The sequence below is a fragment of the Pan troglodytes genome, chromosome 17 (genome assembly GCF_028858775.2).
Source record: "Pan troglodytes isolate AG18354 chromosome 17, NHGRI_mPanTro3-v2.0_pri, whole genome shotgun sequence".
In the NCBI taxonomy this organism is placed as follows: Eukaryota; Metazoa; Chordata; class Mammalia; order Primates; family Hominidae; genus Pan; species Pan troglodytes.
The window spans coordinates 72515319-72532343 of NC_072415.2; the positions used below are offsets into that span (position 1 = coordinate 72515319).

Sequence of the window (17025 nt, forward strand, 5' to 3'; positions counted from 1 at the left end):
CTCCCCAGCCATGTGGAACTTTGAGTCAATTAAATCCCTTTCCTGTATAAATTATGCAGTCTCAGGTATGTCTTTATTAGCAGACTAATACAAGGTCTTACTCATTCTTTCTAACTATATGTGCTTTTTCTACCCATTAATCATCCCCACTTCCCCCCAACCCCCACTCCCTCACTACTCTTCCCAGCCTCTAGTAACCATCCTTCTACTCTCTGTCTCCATGAGTTCAATTGTTTTGATTTTTAGTTCCCACATAATAAGTGAGAACATATGAAATTTATCTTTCTGTGCCTGGCTTATTTCACTTAATATAATGACATTGAGTTCCATCCATGTTGTTGCAAATGATAGGATCTCATTCTTTCTCATGGCTGAATAGTACTCCATGGTATATATGTACCACATTTGCTTTATCCATTCATCTGTTGATGTATGTAAAGCAACTTAGGTTGCTTCCATGTCTTGGCTATTGTGAATGGTGCTTCGATAAACATGGGAGATATCCCTTCAGCATACTAATTTCCTTTCTTTTGGGTATATACCCAGCAGTAGGATTACTGGATCATATGATAACTCTATTTTTTTTCTTTTCTTTTTTTTTTTTTTTGTGTGTGTGTGTGAGATGGAGTTTCACTCTGGTCGCCTAGGCTGGAGTGCAATGGTGCGATCTCAGCTCACTGCAACTTCTGCCTCCCGGGTTCAAGTGATTCTCCTGACTCAGCCTCCCAAGTAGCTGGGATTACAGGTGCCTGCCACCAGACCCAGCTAATTTTTGTGTTTTTAGTAGAGACAGGATCTCACTGTGTTGGCCAGCCTGGTCATGAACTCCTGACTTTGTGATCTGCCCGACTCGGCCTCCCAAAGGATAGCTCTATTTTTAGGTTTTTGAGGAACCTCCAAACTGTTCTCCATAGTTGTTCTAATTTACATTTCCCCCAACAATGTATGAGGGTTCCCTTTTCTCCACCTCCTTGCTAGCATTTGTTATTGCCTGTCTTTTGATAAAAGCCATTTTAACTGGGGTGAGATGATACCTCATTGTAGTTTTGATTTGCATTTCTCTGGTGATCAATGATGTTGCACACCTTTTCATATGCTTGTTTGACATTTGTATGTTATCTTTTGAGAGATATCTACTCAGGTCTTTTGCCCATTTTTAAAATTGGATTTTTCAAATTTTTTCTATAGTGTTGTTTGAGATCCTTATATATTCTGGTTATTAATCCCTTGTCACAGGGTTAAGTTTGCAAATATTTTCTCCCATTCTGTGGGTTGTCTCTTCACTTTGTTGATTGTTTCCTTTGCTGTGCAGAAGCTTTTTAACTTGATGTGATCCCATTTGTACATTTTTGCTTTGGTTGCTTATGCTTGTGGGGTGTTACTCAAGAAATTTTTGCCCAGACCAATGTCCTGGAGCATTTCCCCAATGTTTTCTTGTAGAAGTTTCATAGTTTGAGGTCTTAGGTTAAAGTCTGTAATCCACTTTGATTTTATTTTTGTATATGGCAAGAGACAGGGGTCTAGTTAAAGTTTTCTGCGTATGGATATACAGTTTTCCCAACATCATTTATTCAAGAGAGTGTCTTTTCCCCAGTGTATGTTCTTGGCACCTCTGTCAAAAATGAGTTCACTGTAAGTGTGTGGATTTGTTTCTGGGTTCTCTATTCTGTTGCATGGTCTGCATGTCTGTTTTTATGCCAGGACCATGCTGTTTTGGTTACCATAGCTATGTAGTACAATTTGAAGTCAGATAATGTGATTCCTCCAGTTTTGTTCTTTTTGCTCAGGATAGCTTTGGCTGTTATGGGTCGTTTGTGCTTCCATACAAATTTTATGGAAATGTTATGGATAGCTTGTATGTGGTTCCATACAAATTTTATAGATTTTTTTTCTGTTTCTGTGAAGAATGTCACTGGTATTTTAACAGGGATTGCATTGAATCTGTAGATTTCTTTGGCTAGTATGAACATTTTAACCATATTAATTCTTCCGATCAATAACATGGAATATTTTTGTATGTCCTCTTCAGTAGAATTTTTGTGACTTTCCTTTTTCTGTGTCCTCTTTGATTTCTTTTATCAGTGTTTTATAGTTATGATTGTATAAATGTTTCACTTCTTTGGTTAAGCTAATTCCTAGGTGTTTACTTTTATGTGTGGCTATTATAAATGGAATTGCTTTTTAAATTTCTTTTTCAGATTATTCACTGTTGGTATATAAAAATGCTACTGATTTTTGTATGTTGATTTTATATCCTGCAGTTTTTCTGAAAGATACTGAAGTTTTTCATTTCAGTTTTACTAAAGTTTCTTGGTGGAATCTTTAGGTTTTTCCAAATATAAGATTATATCGTCTGCAAACAAGGATAACTTATTTCTTTCCAGTTTGAATGCCCCTTATTTCTTTCTCTTGTCTGATTGCTCTAGCTAGGATTTCTAGTATCAGGTTGAATAACAGTGGTGAAAGTGGGCATCTTTGTTGTGTTCCAGATGTTAGAGGAAAGGCTTTCAGTTTTTTCCCATTCTACATTATACTAGCTGTGAATCTGTCATATATATATTTTTTATTATGTTGAGATATGTTTCTTTTATACCCAGTTTTTTTAGGGTTTTTTTTAATCATGAAAGGTTGTTGAATGTTATCAAATGCTTTCTCAGCATCAGTTGAAATGATCATATGGTTTTTGTCCTTTATTCTGTTGATATGACATATCACATTGATTGATTTGCATTTGAACCATCCTTGCAACCCTGGAATAAATCCCAATTGGTCATGAATGAGTGATCTTTTTAATGTATTGTTGAATTTGGTTTGTTAGTATTTTGTTGAGGATTTTTACATCAATATTCATCACAGATATTGGCCTGTAGTTTTCTCCTTTTTTTGATGTGCCTTTGTCTGGTTTTGGTACCAGGGTAATACTGGCCTCATAGAATGAGTTTGGAAGAATTCCCTCCTTCTATATTTTCTTGGAGTAGTTCAAATAGGATTGGTATTCTTTAAATGTTTGGTAGAATTCAGCAATAAAGCCATCGGGTCCCGGGGTTTTCTTGGAAGACTCTATTACAGCTTCCATCTCATTACTTGTTATTGGTCTGTTCAGGTTTTGGATTTCCTCCCAGTTCAATCTTGGTAGGTTGTATGTATCTAGAAATTTGTCCATTTCTTCCAGATTTTCCAATTTATTGGGATATAGTTGCTTATAGTAGCCACTAATGATCCTTTGAATTCCTGCAGTATTGATCGTAATGTCTCCTTTTTCATTGCTAATTTTACTTATTTGGGTCTTCTCTCTTTTTTTCTTAGTCTGGCTAAATATTTGTCAATGTTATTTATCTTTTCAAAATACCAACTTTTTATTTCATTTATCTTTTGTATCATTTTCTTCATTCAATTTCATTTATTTCTGCTGTGATTTTTATCATTTCTTCTAATTTTGGGCTTTATTGGCTCTTGCTTTTCTAGTTCTTTAAGATGCATCATTAGGTTATTTGAAGTTTTTCTTCTATTTTGATGTAGGCATTTATGGCTATAAATTTCCCTCTTAGTACTGCTTTTGCTATATCCCGTAGGTTTGGGTATGTTGTGTTTCCATTATCATTTGTTTCACGACATTTTTCAGTTTCCTTCTTAATTTCTTCATGTTGACCCAGTGGTCATTCAGGAGCATATTGTTTAACTTCCATGTGTTTGTAAGGTTTACAAAATACCTCTTGTTATGATTTCTAATTTTATTCCATTGTGGTTAGAGAAGATGGGTGATATTATTTCAGGTTTTTTTTTAATGTTTTAAGATTTGCTTTGTCACCTAACATATGGTCTATCCTTAAAAATAATCCATGTGCTGAGGAAAAGAATGTGTATTTTGCAGCCATTGGATGAAATGTTTTGTAAATATCTGTTAGGTCCATTTGTTCTACAGTGCAGATTAAGTCCAGTGTTTCTCTGTTGATTTTCTGTCTGGAAGATCTGTCCAATGCTAGAAGTGGGGTATTGAAGTCTCCAGCTATTATTGTATTGGGGCTTATCTGTCTCTCTCTCTTTAATAATATTTGCATTGTGTATCTGGGTGCTCCAGCATTGGGTTCATATATATTTGCAATTGTTATATCCTCTTGCTAAATTGACCCCTTTATTACTACATAATGACTTTTGTCTCTTCTTACAGATTTTGTCTTGAAATCTATTTTGTATGACATAGGTATAGCTACTCCTGCTCTTTTTTGGTTTCTTTTTGCATGGAATATCTTTTTCCATCTCTTATTTTCAGTCTATATATCTTTATAGGTGAAATGTGTTTCTTCTAGGCAACAGATCATTGGGTCTTGCTTTTTAATCCATTCAGCCATTCTATGTCTTTTGATTGAAGAGTTTATTCCATTTGCATTCAATATATCCTTGACATTGAAAAACAATTAATATGATTCAGCATATCAACAGAATAAAGAAGAAAAATCATTTGCAATAGATCACAGGGTCTTGCTTTTTAATCCATATATATCCTTTATGTTTGTAGGACATTTTGGCTGGATATACTATCTAGGGTAAAGTTTTTTTTCCTTCAGCACTTTAAATATGTCATGCCACTCTCTCCTGGCCTGTAAAGTTTCCACTGAAAAGTCTGCTGACAGATGTATTGAAGCTCCATTTTATGTTATTTCTTTCTTTTCTCTTGGTGCCTTTAGGATCCTTTCTTTATCCTTGACCTTTGGGAGTTTGATTATTAAATGCCTTAATGTAGTCTTCTTTGGGTTAAATCTGTTTGGTGTTCTATAACCTTCTTGTACTTGCATGTTGATATTTTTCTTTAGGTTTGGGAAGTTCTCTGTTATTATCCCTTTGAATAAACTTTTTACCATTATCTTTTTCTCTACCTCCTCTGTAAGGCCAATAATTCTGTGATTTGACCTTTTGAGGATATTTTCTAGCTCTTGTAGGTATGTGTCATTCTTTTTTATTCTCTTCTTTTGTCTCCTCTGACTGTGTATTTTCAAATAGCCTATCTTCAACCTCACTAATTCTTTCTTTTAGATCAATTCTGCTATTAACAGACTCATGCATTCTTTATGATGTCAATTGCATTTTTCAACTCTGGAATTTCTGCTTGATTCTTTTTAATTATTTCAATCTGTTTGTTAAATTTATCTGATAGAACTCTGAATTTCTTCTCTGTGTTATCTTAAATTTCTTTGAGTTTCCTCAGAACAGCTATTTTGAATTCTCTGTCTGAAGGGTCACATATCTCTATTTCTCCAGGATTGGTCCCTGGTGCCCTATTTAGTTCATTTGGTAAGGTCATGTTTTTCTGGATGGTCTTGACGCTTGTGGATGTTCTTCAGTGTTTGGGTTAGGTGTTTTTTTACAGTCTTTACAGTCTGGGCTTGTTTGTGCCCCCCTTTCTTGGGAAGACTTTCTAAGCATTCAAAGGGATTGGGCCCCAAGTGCAATAACTGTGGTTCTTGCTGACTTGTAGAGGTACCATTTCAGTGGTCTTGGATAAGATCAGGAAAAAGATCCCTGGATTATGAGGCAGATATGCTTGTTCTCTTTCCTTACTTTCTCCCACACAAATGGAGTCTCTTTCTCTCTGTGATGAGCTGCCTGGAGCTGGGGGTGGAATGATGCAAGCACTCCTGTGGCCGCCACTACTAGGACTGTGCTACATTAGACTTAAAGCCAGCACAGCACTAGGTCTTGCCCAAGACCTGCCATAACCACTACCTGGCTATCACCTATATTCACTCAAGGCCCTAGGGTTCTGCAATCAGCAGGTGGAGAAGCCAGACAGGTTTGTGTCCTTCCCTTCAGGGTGGCGAGATCCACCAGGTTCTAGGCAGGTTCCAAGGTGTTGTCTGGGAGCCAGGAATTATAGTCAGAAAATCTTAGAAATCTACCTGGTATTCTATTCTACTGCAGCTAAGCTGGCCCTCAGATCACAAGACAAAGTCCTTCTTCCGGCTCTTCCCTCCCCTTTCCACAGGCAGATGAGTCTCTCCCAGTGGCCACCACCACCACTAGCCCACAGGGAGTTCTGCGAGGCCACCACCAATGTTCAGTTAAAGCCCAAGGTCTCTTCAGTCAGCTTGTGGTGAATGCTGCCCAGCCTGAGACTCACCTTTCAGGATAGTGTGCTCCCCTCTGTCCCAGAGCAGGTCCAGAAGTGCTGTCCAAGAGCGTATACCTGGATTCAGTAACCCCAAGAGTCTACTTGGTGCTCTGCCCCACTGGCCAAGCTGGTTTGTACCGAGGGTGCAAGACAAAATCCCCTTTAATTTTCCCTCTGCTTTTCTCAAGCAGAAGGAGTCTTTCACCATAGCATCACAGTTTGTAATGTCCTGGGACTCACCTGAAGCCAGCACATCTCAGAGCCCAATGCCCACAGTGTACAATCTGGGTATTGCCACTGGTTATTCAGGGCCCAAGGGCTCTTTAGTCAGCAGGTAATCTTCCATTACTGGGTTCTTTCTTTCAAGGCAGCAGGTTCCCTTCTGGCCCAGGGTGTGTCTAGAAGGGCCATCTGGGAGCTAAGGCCTGGGAAGGGGGCCTCACAACTCTGCCCACTGCCCAATTTTTTTTTTTTTTTTGAGACAGTCTCACTCTGTCACCCAGGCTGGAGTGCAGTGGCATGATCTTAGCTCACTGCAACCTCCACCTCCCAGGTTCAAGCGATTCTCCTGCTTCAGCTTCCTGAGTAGCTGGGACACAGGTATGAGCCAGAGATGGGGTTTTTAGTAGAGATGGGGTTTCACCATGTTGGCCAGGCTGGTCTCAAACTCCTGAGCTCAAGTGATCCACCCACCTTGGCCTCCCAAAGTGCTGGGATTACAGGTGTGAGCCACCATGCCCAGCCCCAGTGCCCTATTCTATTGTGGCTAAGCTGGTATCCAAGATGCAAGACAAAGTCCTTTTTACTCTTTGCTCTCCTCTCCTCAAGCAGAAGGAAGGAGTCACTTTCTTTGCTGCAAGCTGTGCTGCATGGGGTTGGGGAAGGGGTGGCACAAGCACTGCTTTAGCCATTCCAGCTGGTGTCTCACTAGGTCACATGCCACCCTAGTTCACTGGCTCTAACCCCCACCCAGCACTAGGACTGTCCTAGGAATTGCAGTCCTTGTGTCCTAGACTGCCTTTCAAGTTTACCCCAGAGCACATTAGTCTGCAGTGGTGAGGCTTGCCAAGAAACCCAAGTTCCAACTGCTGGGATGGACAATTCCCCTCTGGCTAAGGTGTCAATGCTCTGTCCATGGGCAGGTGCTGGCTGAACCAGCATGGCTTTGCTGTCTGCTGTGACAGGAAAGCATGGAGTTCAATGCCAAGTCTCCTAGTCCCTGTGCTCTCACTCCCCAAAATGTGCAGATTCTCTCTCCAAGAGATCTAGGCAAGAGATGCTAGGGCAAGAGGGAGGGGTGATGTAGATGATTCAAGATTGTTTTCCCTACCCTCTTCAGTGCCTCTTTCAGTAATAAAATGGCAAAACCAGGTACTGTGATTTCTCACCTGATTTTTGATTCTTATAATGGTGCTTTTTTTGTGTGTAGTTAGTTGTTAAAATTTGGTATTCCTGCAAGGAGGGTGATCGGTGGAGGCTTCTATTCAGCCACATTGCTCCATCAACTCTTTTTTTCCAAATGCCATCACATTCACAGTTCTGGGAGTTATGATTTGGACATACCCTTTTGGGAGCCACAGTTCAACCCACTATATTATCTTTAAGAAAACTGCCTTCCATTCCTAGTTTGCTAAGAGGTTTTAAATAAATGGGAGCTGCATCTTATCAAATTTTTCTCTCCATTTATCAGTCATCCATCATATGATTTTTTCTTCTTTATTCTGTTGATGTGCTGAATTATATATTGGTTTTCAAATGTCAAGTCAATATTGTGTTCCTAGAATAAGCCCAACTTGGTTATGATGTATTATCCTTTCTATGTGGGATTTAATTCCCTATTTTTAAAGGATTTTTGCATTTATGTTTTTGAGAAAGATTAATCTGTAATATTCTTTTTTTATGCTGCCTTTGTTGGTATCAAGATTATGCTGTCTTCATAAAATAAGTTGGGAAATGCTTCCTCTTTTTTCCATTTTTAGGAATAATTTGTGTAAGAGTGATATTATTTTTTCTTAGATATATGGAAGACTTCACCAGTGGGGCCATCCCCACTAGGATTTCTAGTAGTGGAATCCTAGAGTTTTCTTTGAATGGAAGTCATAAATTCAGTTTCCTTAATAGATATTCAATTTAGATGAAATTCGTTTCTCACAGTTCTGGAGACTGGGAAGTCCAATATCAGGGTGTCAATAGGTTGCATGTCTGGAGAGGGCTGTTCTCTGCTTCCAAGGTAGTGCCTTGTTGCTGCAGCCTCTGGAGGGGAGGAATGCTGTGTCCTCACATGGCTGAAGAGCAGAAGGGAATGAACCACTCTCTGAAGGACCCTTTTATAAGGGTTCTATTTCATCTTGCATCAGTTTTCATAAGTTATATTTATATGGAAATTTGCTCATTTAATCTAAATGTTCAAATTTATTGGTACAGAGGTATCGATGACATCCTTGTTATTACCTTTTTCAAATCTTAGATCTTTAGCAATGTCCTTTTACAGTCCTGATATTAGCAGCTTGTGCCTCTTTTTTTCTTTTTCAGTCTTGCTAAGGATTTATTTGATTATTAGTCTTACCAAAGAACCAACTTTTGGCTTCATTGTCTCCCTCTATTTTACATTTTTGTGCTTTATTAATTAATTCATAAATGATCTTTAGTTTTTTTCCTTCTACTGTCTTAAGATTTAATTTGCTCTTCTTTTTGAACTTCTTAAGTTGGTTAGTTAGGTTAGCAAATTTTCATCCTTTCTTCCTCTCTAGTATATTTAGGGCTATAATTTTTTTCTAAGCACATCTTTAACTACATCTCATAAGTTTTGATTTGCCACGTATTTGTTTTCTTTCAATTCCATTTTTTTTTTTTTTGCTTCTGCTGTGGTCTGAATGTGTCCCCCCAAAATTCATATGTTGAAACAATCACCAAAGTGATAGAATTAAAAGGTGAGGCCTTGAAGATGTGATTCAATCATGAGGAGCCATAAAGAATGGGGTTAGGACCCTTATAGAAGGGCTTGAGAAAGTGGGTTCATTCCCTTCTGCTCTTCAGTCATGTGAGGACACAGCATTCCTTCCCTCCAGAGGCTGCAGCAGCAAGGCACTATCTTGGAAGCAGAGGGCAGCCCTCTCCAGACATGCAACCTATTGACACCTTCATCTTGGATTTCCCAGCCTCCAGAACTGTGAGAAATGAATTTCTATTGTTTATAAATAATCCAGTGTATGGTATTTTGTTATAGCAGCACAAACAAAAACATCTTCCATTAAGATTCCTTTTTCCTTCTATAATTCTCAAAAATTTTATCTGTACTGGAGAATAAATTTCTAGGAGTGTAGGTAAAATAGGCTTGACCACAAGTCGATAATTTTTTAAGCTGTGATAGTGGGAATATGGAAATCTGGAGTAAACATATTTCATGGCAAGATGCTCTGGTCTCATTCTCTATCAAAACCCACTTATGCCTAGTGTTCCATTATTGGAACACAAACCTGTGGGAGTTATTTATATCCTACTGCTCAGTTATCACCAAGGTCTGATTGCAAAAATTCAAAACATTGCATCCTGAGGCATAAATAGGTTAACTTGAACCAAAGTAAGTTTTTCTGCTAAGTATTCTCTTTGAGGATATTATTAGCTGATTAAGCTTATTAGCCCGGCTTATAATTTGTTCTGTATGTAAATCTTAGTTTTGAATTTTTCCTGACTAAAAACAATCAGAGTAAACATTTTAGTTAAAATAAATCAAACTAAAATTAGTTTCTTTGACAATAAATTTTGTTTAATCTCAGAAAGCTTCACTTAAGAAGTAGAAGTAGGATGTTTTCCCAGAGATAATACAAAGATAAGTAAGGTTGTCTTATATCTTAAATCACATTTCTCTATACAAGATGATTATTTTTCAAATGCTAAATAAACAGACAAAAGTAATATAGGTAATTTGGACATACTAAATTCAGCATTTAATTTTAGAAAAAGTTTATTGTTACAAAAAGTTTTTGCTTTTAAAAGTTTTTTAAGATTTTGCTTTTTTGGAAGAATTTATTCAGTTTGATGCTTAGTGAAATAGTTTTAGTGCCCAAGTTATTGAAGTTAATCAACATAGCATATCAAAGATTGTAGTTAATCAATATAGCACATCAATACTTGAAGTTCATCAATACAGTATATCAAAGATCTACTAGGTGCTATAGAAATAAGTATCTCAGTTACTATTTTTCAAAAGTATTTTTATGGAAAATATCAAACATATTAAACAACAGAAATAGTAATATAAAATCCCTCCACATTCATCACTCAGCTCCAACAATTTTGAGCACATGTCCAGTCTTGTTTTATCTCTACTTTCCCACTGTCTCCAGTGGATTATTTGGTATCAAATCCCAGATGCCATATTATTTCATCCGTAAACACTTTGCTATGTAACTCCAAAATATTAGGACTTATTTTTAAAAGTTAACCAAAATACCATTATCACAGCTAAAAACTTAACTTTTTAAGATAATCAAATATCCAGTCATTGTTAAAATGTCCTCACCTGCCCCATAATGATTTAAATTGAGATAAAAACTAAGGTGTATATATTGCATTTGGTCGTTGTATCTCTTAAATTGCTTTTAGTCTATGAGTTGCACCATTCCTCCCCACGCCCACCCATTTTCCTTTCCTTGCCATTTATTTGCTGGAGGAACTGAGCTGTCTGTCCTGTAGCATTTCTCGTACTCCAGAATTTGCTGATTGTATCCTTGTGGTTCATTTAGTATGCTCCTGTGTTCCTTTATATGATGCAATAGGAAATACACAATGCACAACCCCACTTGTGAAGCATTCTTGTCAAAAATTTAAATCAAATGGGCGCTTAAATAGATTTGATTTAAACATTTGATAACAATGCTTCACAAGTGGGATTGTGCATTGTATATTTCTATTGCATCATATGAAGAAGAAAATGTCTGAGATCTGTAAGTCTGTGACCTTTAGTCACTGAGGTTTCCTAGAGGCCCACCTAATGAAACTCCAGTCTCAGGTTTGTAAGTCTCATCTTTATGACACTTTCTTTTGGGTTTCTATGGGCTCCTTGGCCACCCCTCACACATTCTTACATTAGATGCCTTCACCTTGGTGTCTGGCTAGAAATATTGCAGAAGACATAACGCAAAGCTAGATAACACTTCTCATTTCCTCTTTTAGATTACAAAATATTTCAAATATAAAAGAAAGTATGAGAGAGTGATGTCAGCAAAAATGGGAGAGTAGGGAATTCCAAGAGCCCATCCCTCCACAGAAACATCAAATAAACAAGCAAAAACTGTCACAATCAACGTTGTCAGAAGTCTGGAAAATTGTCAACAGCATTAGTCTACAGTGCTGGTCTCCAAAAACCAAGTGAATGTGGAATGAAGGAAAAGATGACTTAAACATGGTAGAATAGCTTTGTGGTGTTTTAACTTAGCTTTGTACTACTCCTCTCCCTTTCCTAGCATGCTGGCAGTTTTAAGATGCAACCCATATTCCTGATGGGGGTGCCTAGTTCCAGAGGGAGCAGAGCAGACCTAGTTCCTAAAGAATTGTGTTTGTCTGGGGATTCCTTGAAGGACTGACACAGGGTGTTTGCTTTGGTTTTATCTAACTTAGAACTCTTTCAGTGCAGAAAAGTTGCTAAGCAGAGGGGTTCCTTGAAAACACCAATAGGCAAATGAATGAGCTGTTGCTGCCTTGGGTAAAAGACTACAGTTGGGTCAAACAATAAACATGCTACAACCTAGGAGAAAAAGCCAGGGAAAGAGTTACTTTGGGGAATAGGGATTTGGTAATCTCCTGCATATAACAGGAAATCTAGAAAGTCATGTGCATGCCCAGGGCAGGGTGCATACCCAGAAAAGACCTGAAAAGACCCTTAGCTGTCACCTCTGGCTGACTTTTAGGCTCAGTGTGAGCAGGAAGTGAAGGCTAAGGCAGAGCTGTAAATGGCCTGGCTAAGTGTGGAAGGAGTATCCCTAACACAGAGCCAATCTGCAAAGACCAGGAGACTATTATTTTTTTTTCTTTTAAGAAAATCTCTGTGAAACCACTAGCTGACCAAAAGCTAAAGAAACAACAGAATTCAGAGGCCATCCACAGCAAACAATAACAACAAACCTTGAGGAAGGTGAAGAATCTTATATCCAGTTACCACATTTAAATATATAACATGCCCAGTTTTTAACCAAAAAATCACGTGGTGCACAAAGATACAAGAAAGTATGGCCAATTTGCAGGAAAAAAGCCAAATGAACAGAAAGTATCCCTGAGGAAGCACAGACATTGTCTTACTAGGCAAAGCTTTAAATCAACTGCCTTAAATATCCTCAAATAGATAAAGGCAATCATTGACAAAAAAATTAAAAGAAACCAGACAAATAATGCCACAAAAATATCAATAAAGAAATTGAATTATATAAAGGAAGCAAATAGGAATTCTGGAGCTGAAAAATACAATAACTGAAATGAAAATTTTACTAGAGCTTCAACAGCAGATTTATGCAGGCAGAAGAAAGAACCAGTAAACTTGATGAGCTCATTGAAATTATCTAGTTTGAGGAACAGAAAGAAAAAAAATGAAGACATGTGAATAGAGCATAAAGAACTGTGGAATAATTTGCAGTATTCTAACATATGCATTATGAAAGTCCCAGAGAAAGAAAGGGATGGAAAGAATATTTGAAGAAAGAGTAGCCTCAAATTTCCCAAATTTGATTTTAAAGAAGCTCAAAGAACTACAGACACATAATCAAACCATCAAAAGACAAAGATGAAGAAAATCTTGAAAGCAGGAAGAAAAAAAATCTTAAAAGCAGGAACAGAGAAGAGAGACATTCCTAGATAAACAAAAAAGCTGAGGGAGTTTTCTGCCTATAGACCTGAAAAAGTCCTTCAAACTATAATGAAAATAATTCTAGTACCTAGACAGTACCTCAAAGCTATATGAAAAATAAAGAGCAATAATAATAAAAAGAAAGAACAATAGTAAAGATAACTATGTAGGTATTATATTAGTATATGATTGTATTTTTGATTTGTTATGCTTCATTATTTTTGTTTAAGGGTAGACACACAGACCAATAAAATAGAATGAATAGTACAAACCCATACATCTGTGGTCAACTGATTTTTGACTAGGATGCCAAGACCACATGGTAGGAAAAGAATAGTCTTTTCAACAAATGGTGCAGGGACAACTGGATATTCACACGCAAAATACTATTAATAAAATTGGATTCTACCTCACACCATAGATAAAAATTACTTAACATTGATCAGAAATCTAAATGTAAGAGCTAAAACTATAACACTCTTAGAAGAAAACATAGAGGTAAATCTTCATGACCTCACATTTGTCCATGAATTCTTAGAAATGACACCAAAGCCACAAACAACAATTAGACTTCATCAAAATTTAAAACTTCTGTGCTCTAAAGAATTATATCAAGAGAGTGAAAATACAATTCATAGAATAAGAGAAAGTATTTGTAAATTATATGCCTGAAAGGGTCTAGCATCCAGCACAACCTAACAACTAAAAGACAACTCGATTTAAAAATGGGCAAAAGACTTCAATAGACATTTCTCCAAAGAAAATACACAAATTACCAACAAGCACATGAAAAGATACTCAATATCATTAGTCATTATGGAAATGCAAATCAAAACCACAATGAGATAACACTTCATGCCCACTAGAATGGCTATTTTTAAAAATGGAAAATATTTAGGCATTGATAGCACCCATCAGATGGCCAAATTATTATTTACTGGACCAGGCCTTTTCAAAATTATCAAGCAGATAGTCAGGGCCCGTAAAGTGTGCCAAAGAAATAATCCCCTGTACTGCAGGCCATACATTTCAATCCCTGTATCTTTAACCTCCTTGTTAAGTTTGTCTCTTCCAGAATCAAAGCTATAAAACTACAAATCATTCTTCAAATGGAGCCCCAGATGCAGTCCATGACTAAGATCTACCACAGACCCCTGGACCAGCCTGCTAGCCCATGCTCCGATGTTAATGACATCGAAGGCAACCCTCCCAAGGAAATCTCAACTGCACAACCCCTACTATGCCCCAATTCAGCAGGAAGCAGTTAGAGCGGTCATCAGCCAACCTCCCCAACAGCACTTGGGTTTTCCTGTTCAGAGGGGGTACTGAGAGACAGGACTAGCTGGATTTCCTAGGCTGACTAAGAATCCCTAAACCTAGCTGGGAAGGTGACCGCATTCACCTTTAAACACGGGGCTTGCAACTTAGCTCACACCTGACCAATCAGAGAGCTCACTAAAATGCTAATTAGGCAAAAACAGGAGGTAAAGAAATAGCCAATCATCTATTGCCTGAGAGCACAGTGGGAGGGACAAGGATCAGGATATAAACCCAGGCATTCGAGCTGGCAACGGCAACCCCCTTTGGGTCCCCTCCCTTTGTATGGGAGCTCTGTTTTCACTCTATTAAATCTTTCAACTGCAAAAAATAAAAATAAAAAAATTTAAAAAAAGGAAAATAACAATATTGGTGAGGATGTGGAGAAATTGGAACCCTTCTACAATGCTGGTGGAAAGGAACAAAAACTAGTGCAGCCCTGTGGAAAACAGTTTGGCAGTTCCTCAAAAAAATAAACTTAGAATTACCATATGATCCAGCCAGTCCACTGCTAGGTATATAAGTAAAACAATTGAAAACAGGTATTCAAACAAATATTTATACACAAATGTTCATTGCAGTACTATTTACAGTAGTTGAAAACAATTGGAGATTCCTCAAAAGCTAAACATAGAATTACAATCTGACTTCTGGTTATAGACTTAAAATAATTGAAAACATGGACTCAAACAGAAATGTGTGTGCCATTGTTCCTTACAGCACTATTCACCGTAGCCAAAAGGTAGAAAAAACACAAGTGTCCATGAACACATGAAATAATCAACAAAATGTGGTATCCATACAATGGAATATTATTCAGCCACTAAAAGAGTTACGGTTGCACAAATCTATGAATGTAATAGAAACATTTGTATGCCTAAAAACCTTATACTCAGGACCAAAATTGAAGTTCATTCACTAACCCCTGAATGACCAGTATACAGCTTACTTTGACTATTAACTCTGGGAGAGTGCTAATGAAAAAAAATGGTGTATAGGGAGGGTACATTCTCACAAGAAGTAGACTTAAGGTACTGAAGTTCTGGGTAAATTTCCAGCATCAGCCCATGGATTTGATGTGAGGTTGGGGTCTCCTGGAATAGCTCTGGTTGCTCCTGAAGGGAAGGTTCATGAGCTTTGCTTAAAGCCATTCTAATTTGCTTTCAAACCTGTTTGATTTCAGCTAGGAAAGTGTTGCAGTTAGCAATCCTGATTGTGACAATTATAAGCCCAAATATAGCATTTACTCTGCTGTAGAGATACAGTGGTAGTGTTGAGACTAGCTCAGGGCAACACTGCATCATAAGGATGGTGAGAGATTTAATACCTATAAGGCTGTTCTCTTCTCACTCTCAACTGTTCCTTCCATGTTTTAAATTAAATATTTCCCCCTTTTCTATTCTTCCCTTCCTTCCGTTCCACAGCTTCTCTCCTTGGCGCTGTTTCCCATCCACCAGCTCAAGATCATTCCAGTGTATCTGATGAGATCTCAGACTTTCAGAAAAGCGATTCTTGGAATGCCATCTGGCTAACCATTAGATATGTCCAGACAGACACTTTGCGGATTGTCTTCAGCAAGGAAGAAAAATAGAAGGGAGTCTCAGAACTATTTATACAATTATCCTGCAGGCTTTGGCCTGGAAAACAAGAAACTAGGACTTTCAGGTTTTTGATTGCATTTCTTCTTTCCTATATTTCATAAAGTTTAAATTATAACCATCTGTTTCAGAAGATATAAAAATCCTGATTCCATCTTCTTCCACGTTAACAGAATACTAACCCTGTAGGGAACCTTATATCAACGGAGGCACTCAATGATGACTATAGTAAAATCACAGGGAAAAACAAGCACCAAGCTGCAGTTCATTGCCTGTCCTGCCTACCTCATTGGCCTCCTGCACCTGCTGATAAAAGGGGCATCTCTCTCTAGAAGGCATCTCATCAGGCAGATGTTTCCCTGTGTAGCTGTATTGACACTGACACTATGTTTTCTGCTTATTTGATGACGGTGTTGAGAAGGAAGAGGATGGCAATGATGATAAAACCTCTTTTTCTTCCAACTCTCATTAGACCATTATTCTTTTGCTCATCTTTAATTCTCAAAATATCCCCAAATCATTCCTGGTGAATTCATAGGCATTTCACACTTTGTGATTAATTTAATTTGCTTGCAGTCTTACCGCCTATAGGACAGCGTGGGTGTGAAAAACACCACTCTAAAATTCACCATCTGCAATGAGTCTTACCCTATTCCCCACTCCGTCACTTCTCCCCTCTCAATTCTGTATGTAATCCTCTGTATCTTTCCAATAAGCTGGAGGCAAGACATGACATTATGGCCACATAAAATCGCCTTTTCTTATGGTCCAGGGACGCTTTGTGCTGTTTTTGGTTAATGTGTGAGACTCCAGTCTTCTCTCTCAATAGGCTTTCTGTCTTCTCTAGGAAACAGTTTATTTTTATTTTCTTGCCGTTAATAAACCTTTATTGAGCACCAACACAGCAACACAGTTGAGCCCCAAACCAGCAACATGGTTTTCAAAGCACTGTGCTGGATACTGGAGATATGGAAGTAAACAAAACCCGGTTTTTATCCTACAGCAACCAAAACCTAAAGGAGAACAAATCACGTAAAGAAATATCTAAAATACAATGAAACAAGAGTTCACAAGTGAAGAGTTCGGTAGTGTGGAGGAGGAATGATTCACAAACTATAGCATCTTTATTTTTTTCTTCTCTCACATGACTTTCTAATATTTGATGG

At 37.7% G+C, this 17025-nt stretch overlaps 1 long non-coding RNA gene across 1 annotated transcript in view; it reads left to right on the forward strand.

Moving 5' to 3' along the window:
* Positions 1-16632, forward strand: part of LOC107969510 (uncharacterized) — a 37723-nt gene extending 21091 nt beyond the window's left edge. The window contains exon 4 of the long non-coding RNA XR_001711390.3: positions 15686-16632. This is a non-coding gene — a long non-coding RNA (uncharacterized LOC107969510). The remainder of the gene's footprint in view (positions 1-15685) is intronic.
* The last annotated feature ends 393 nt before the right edge of the window (positions 16633-17025 follow it).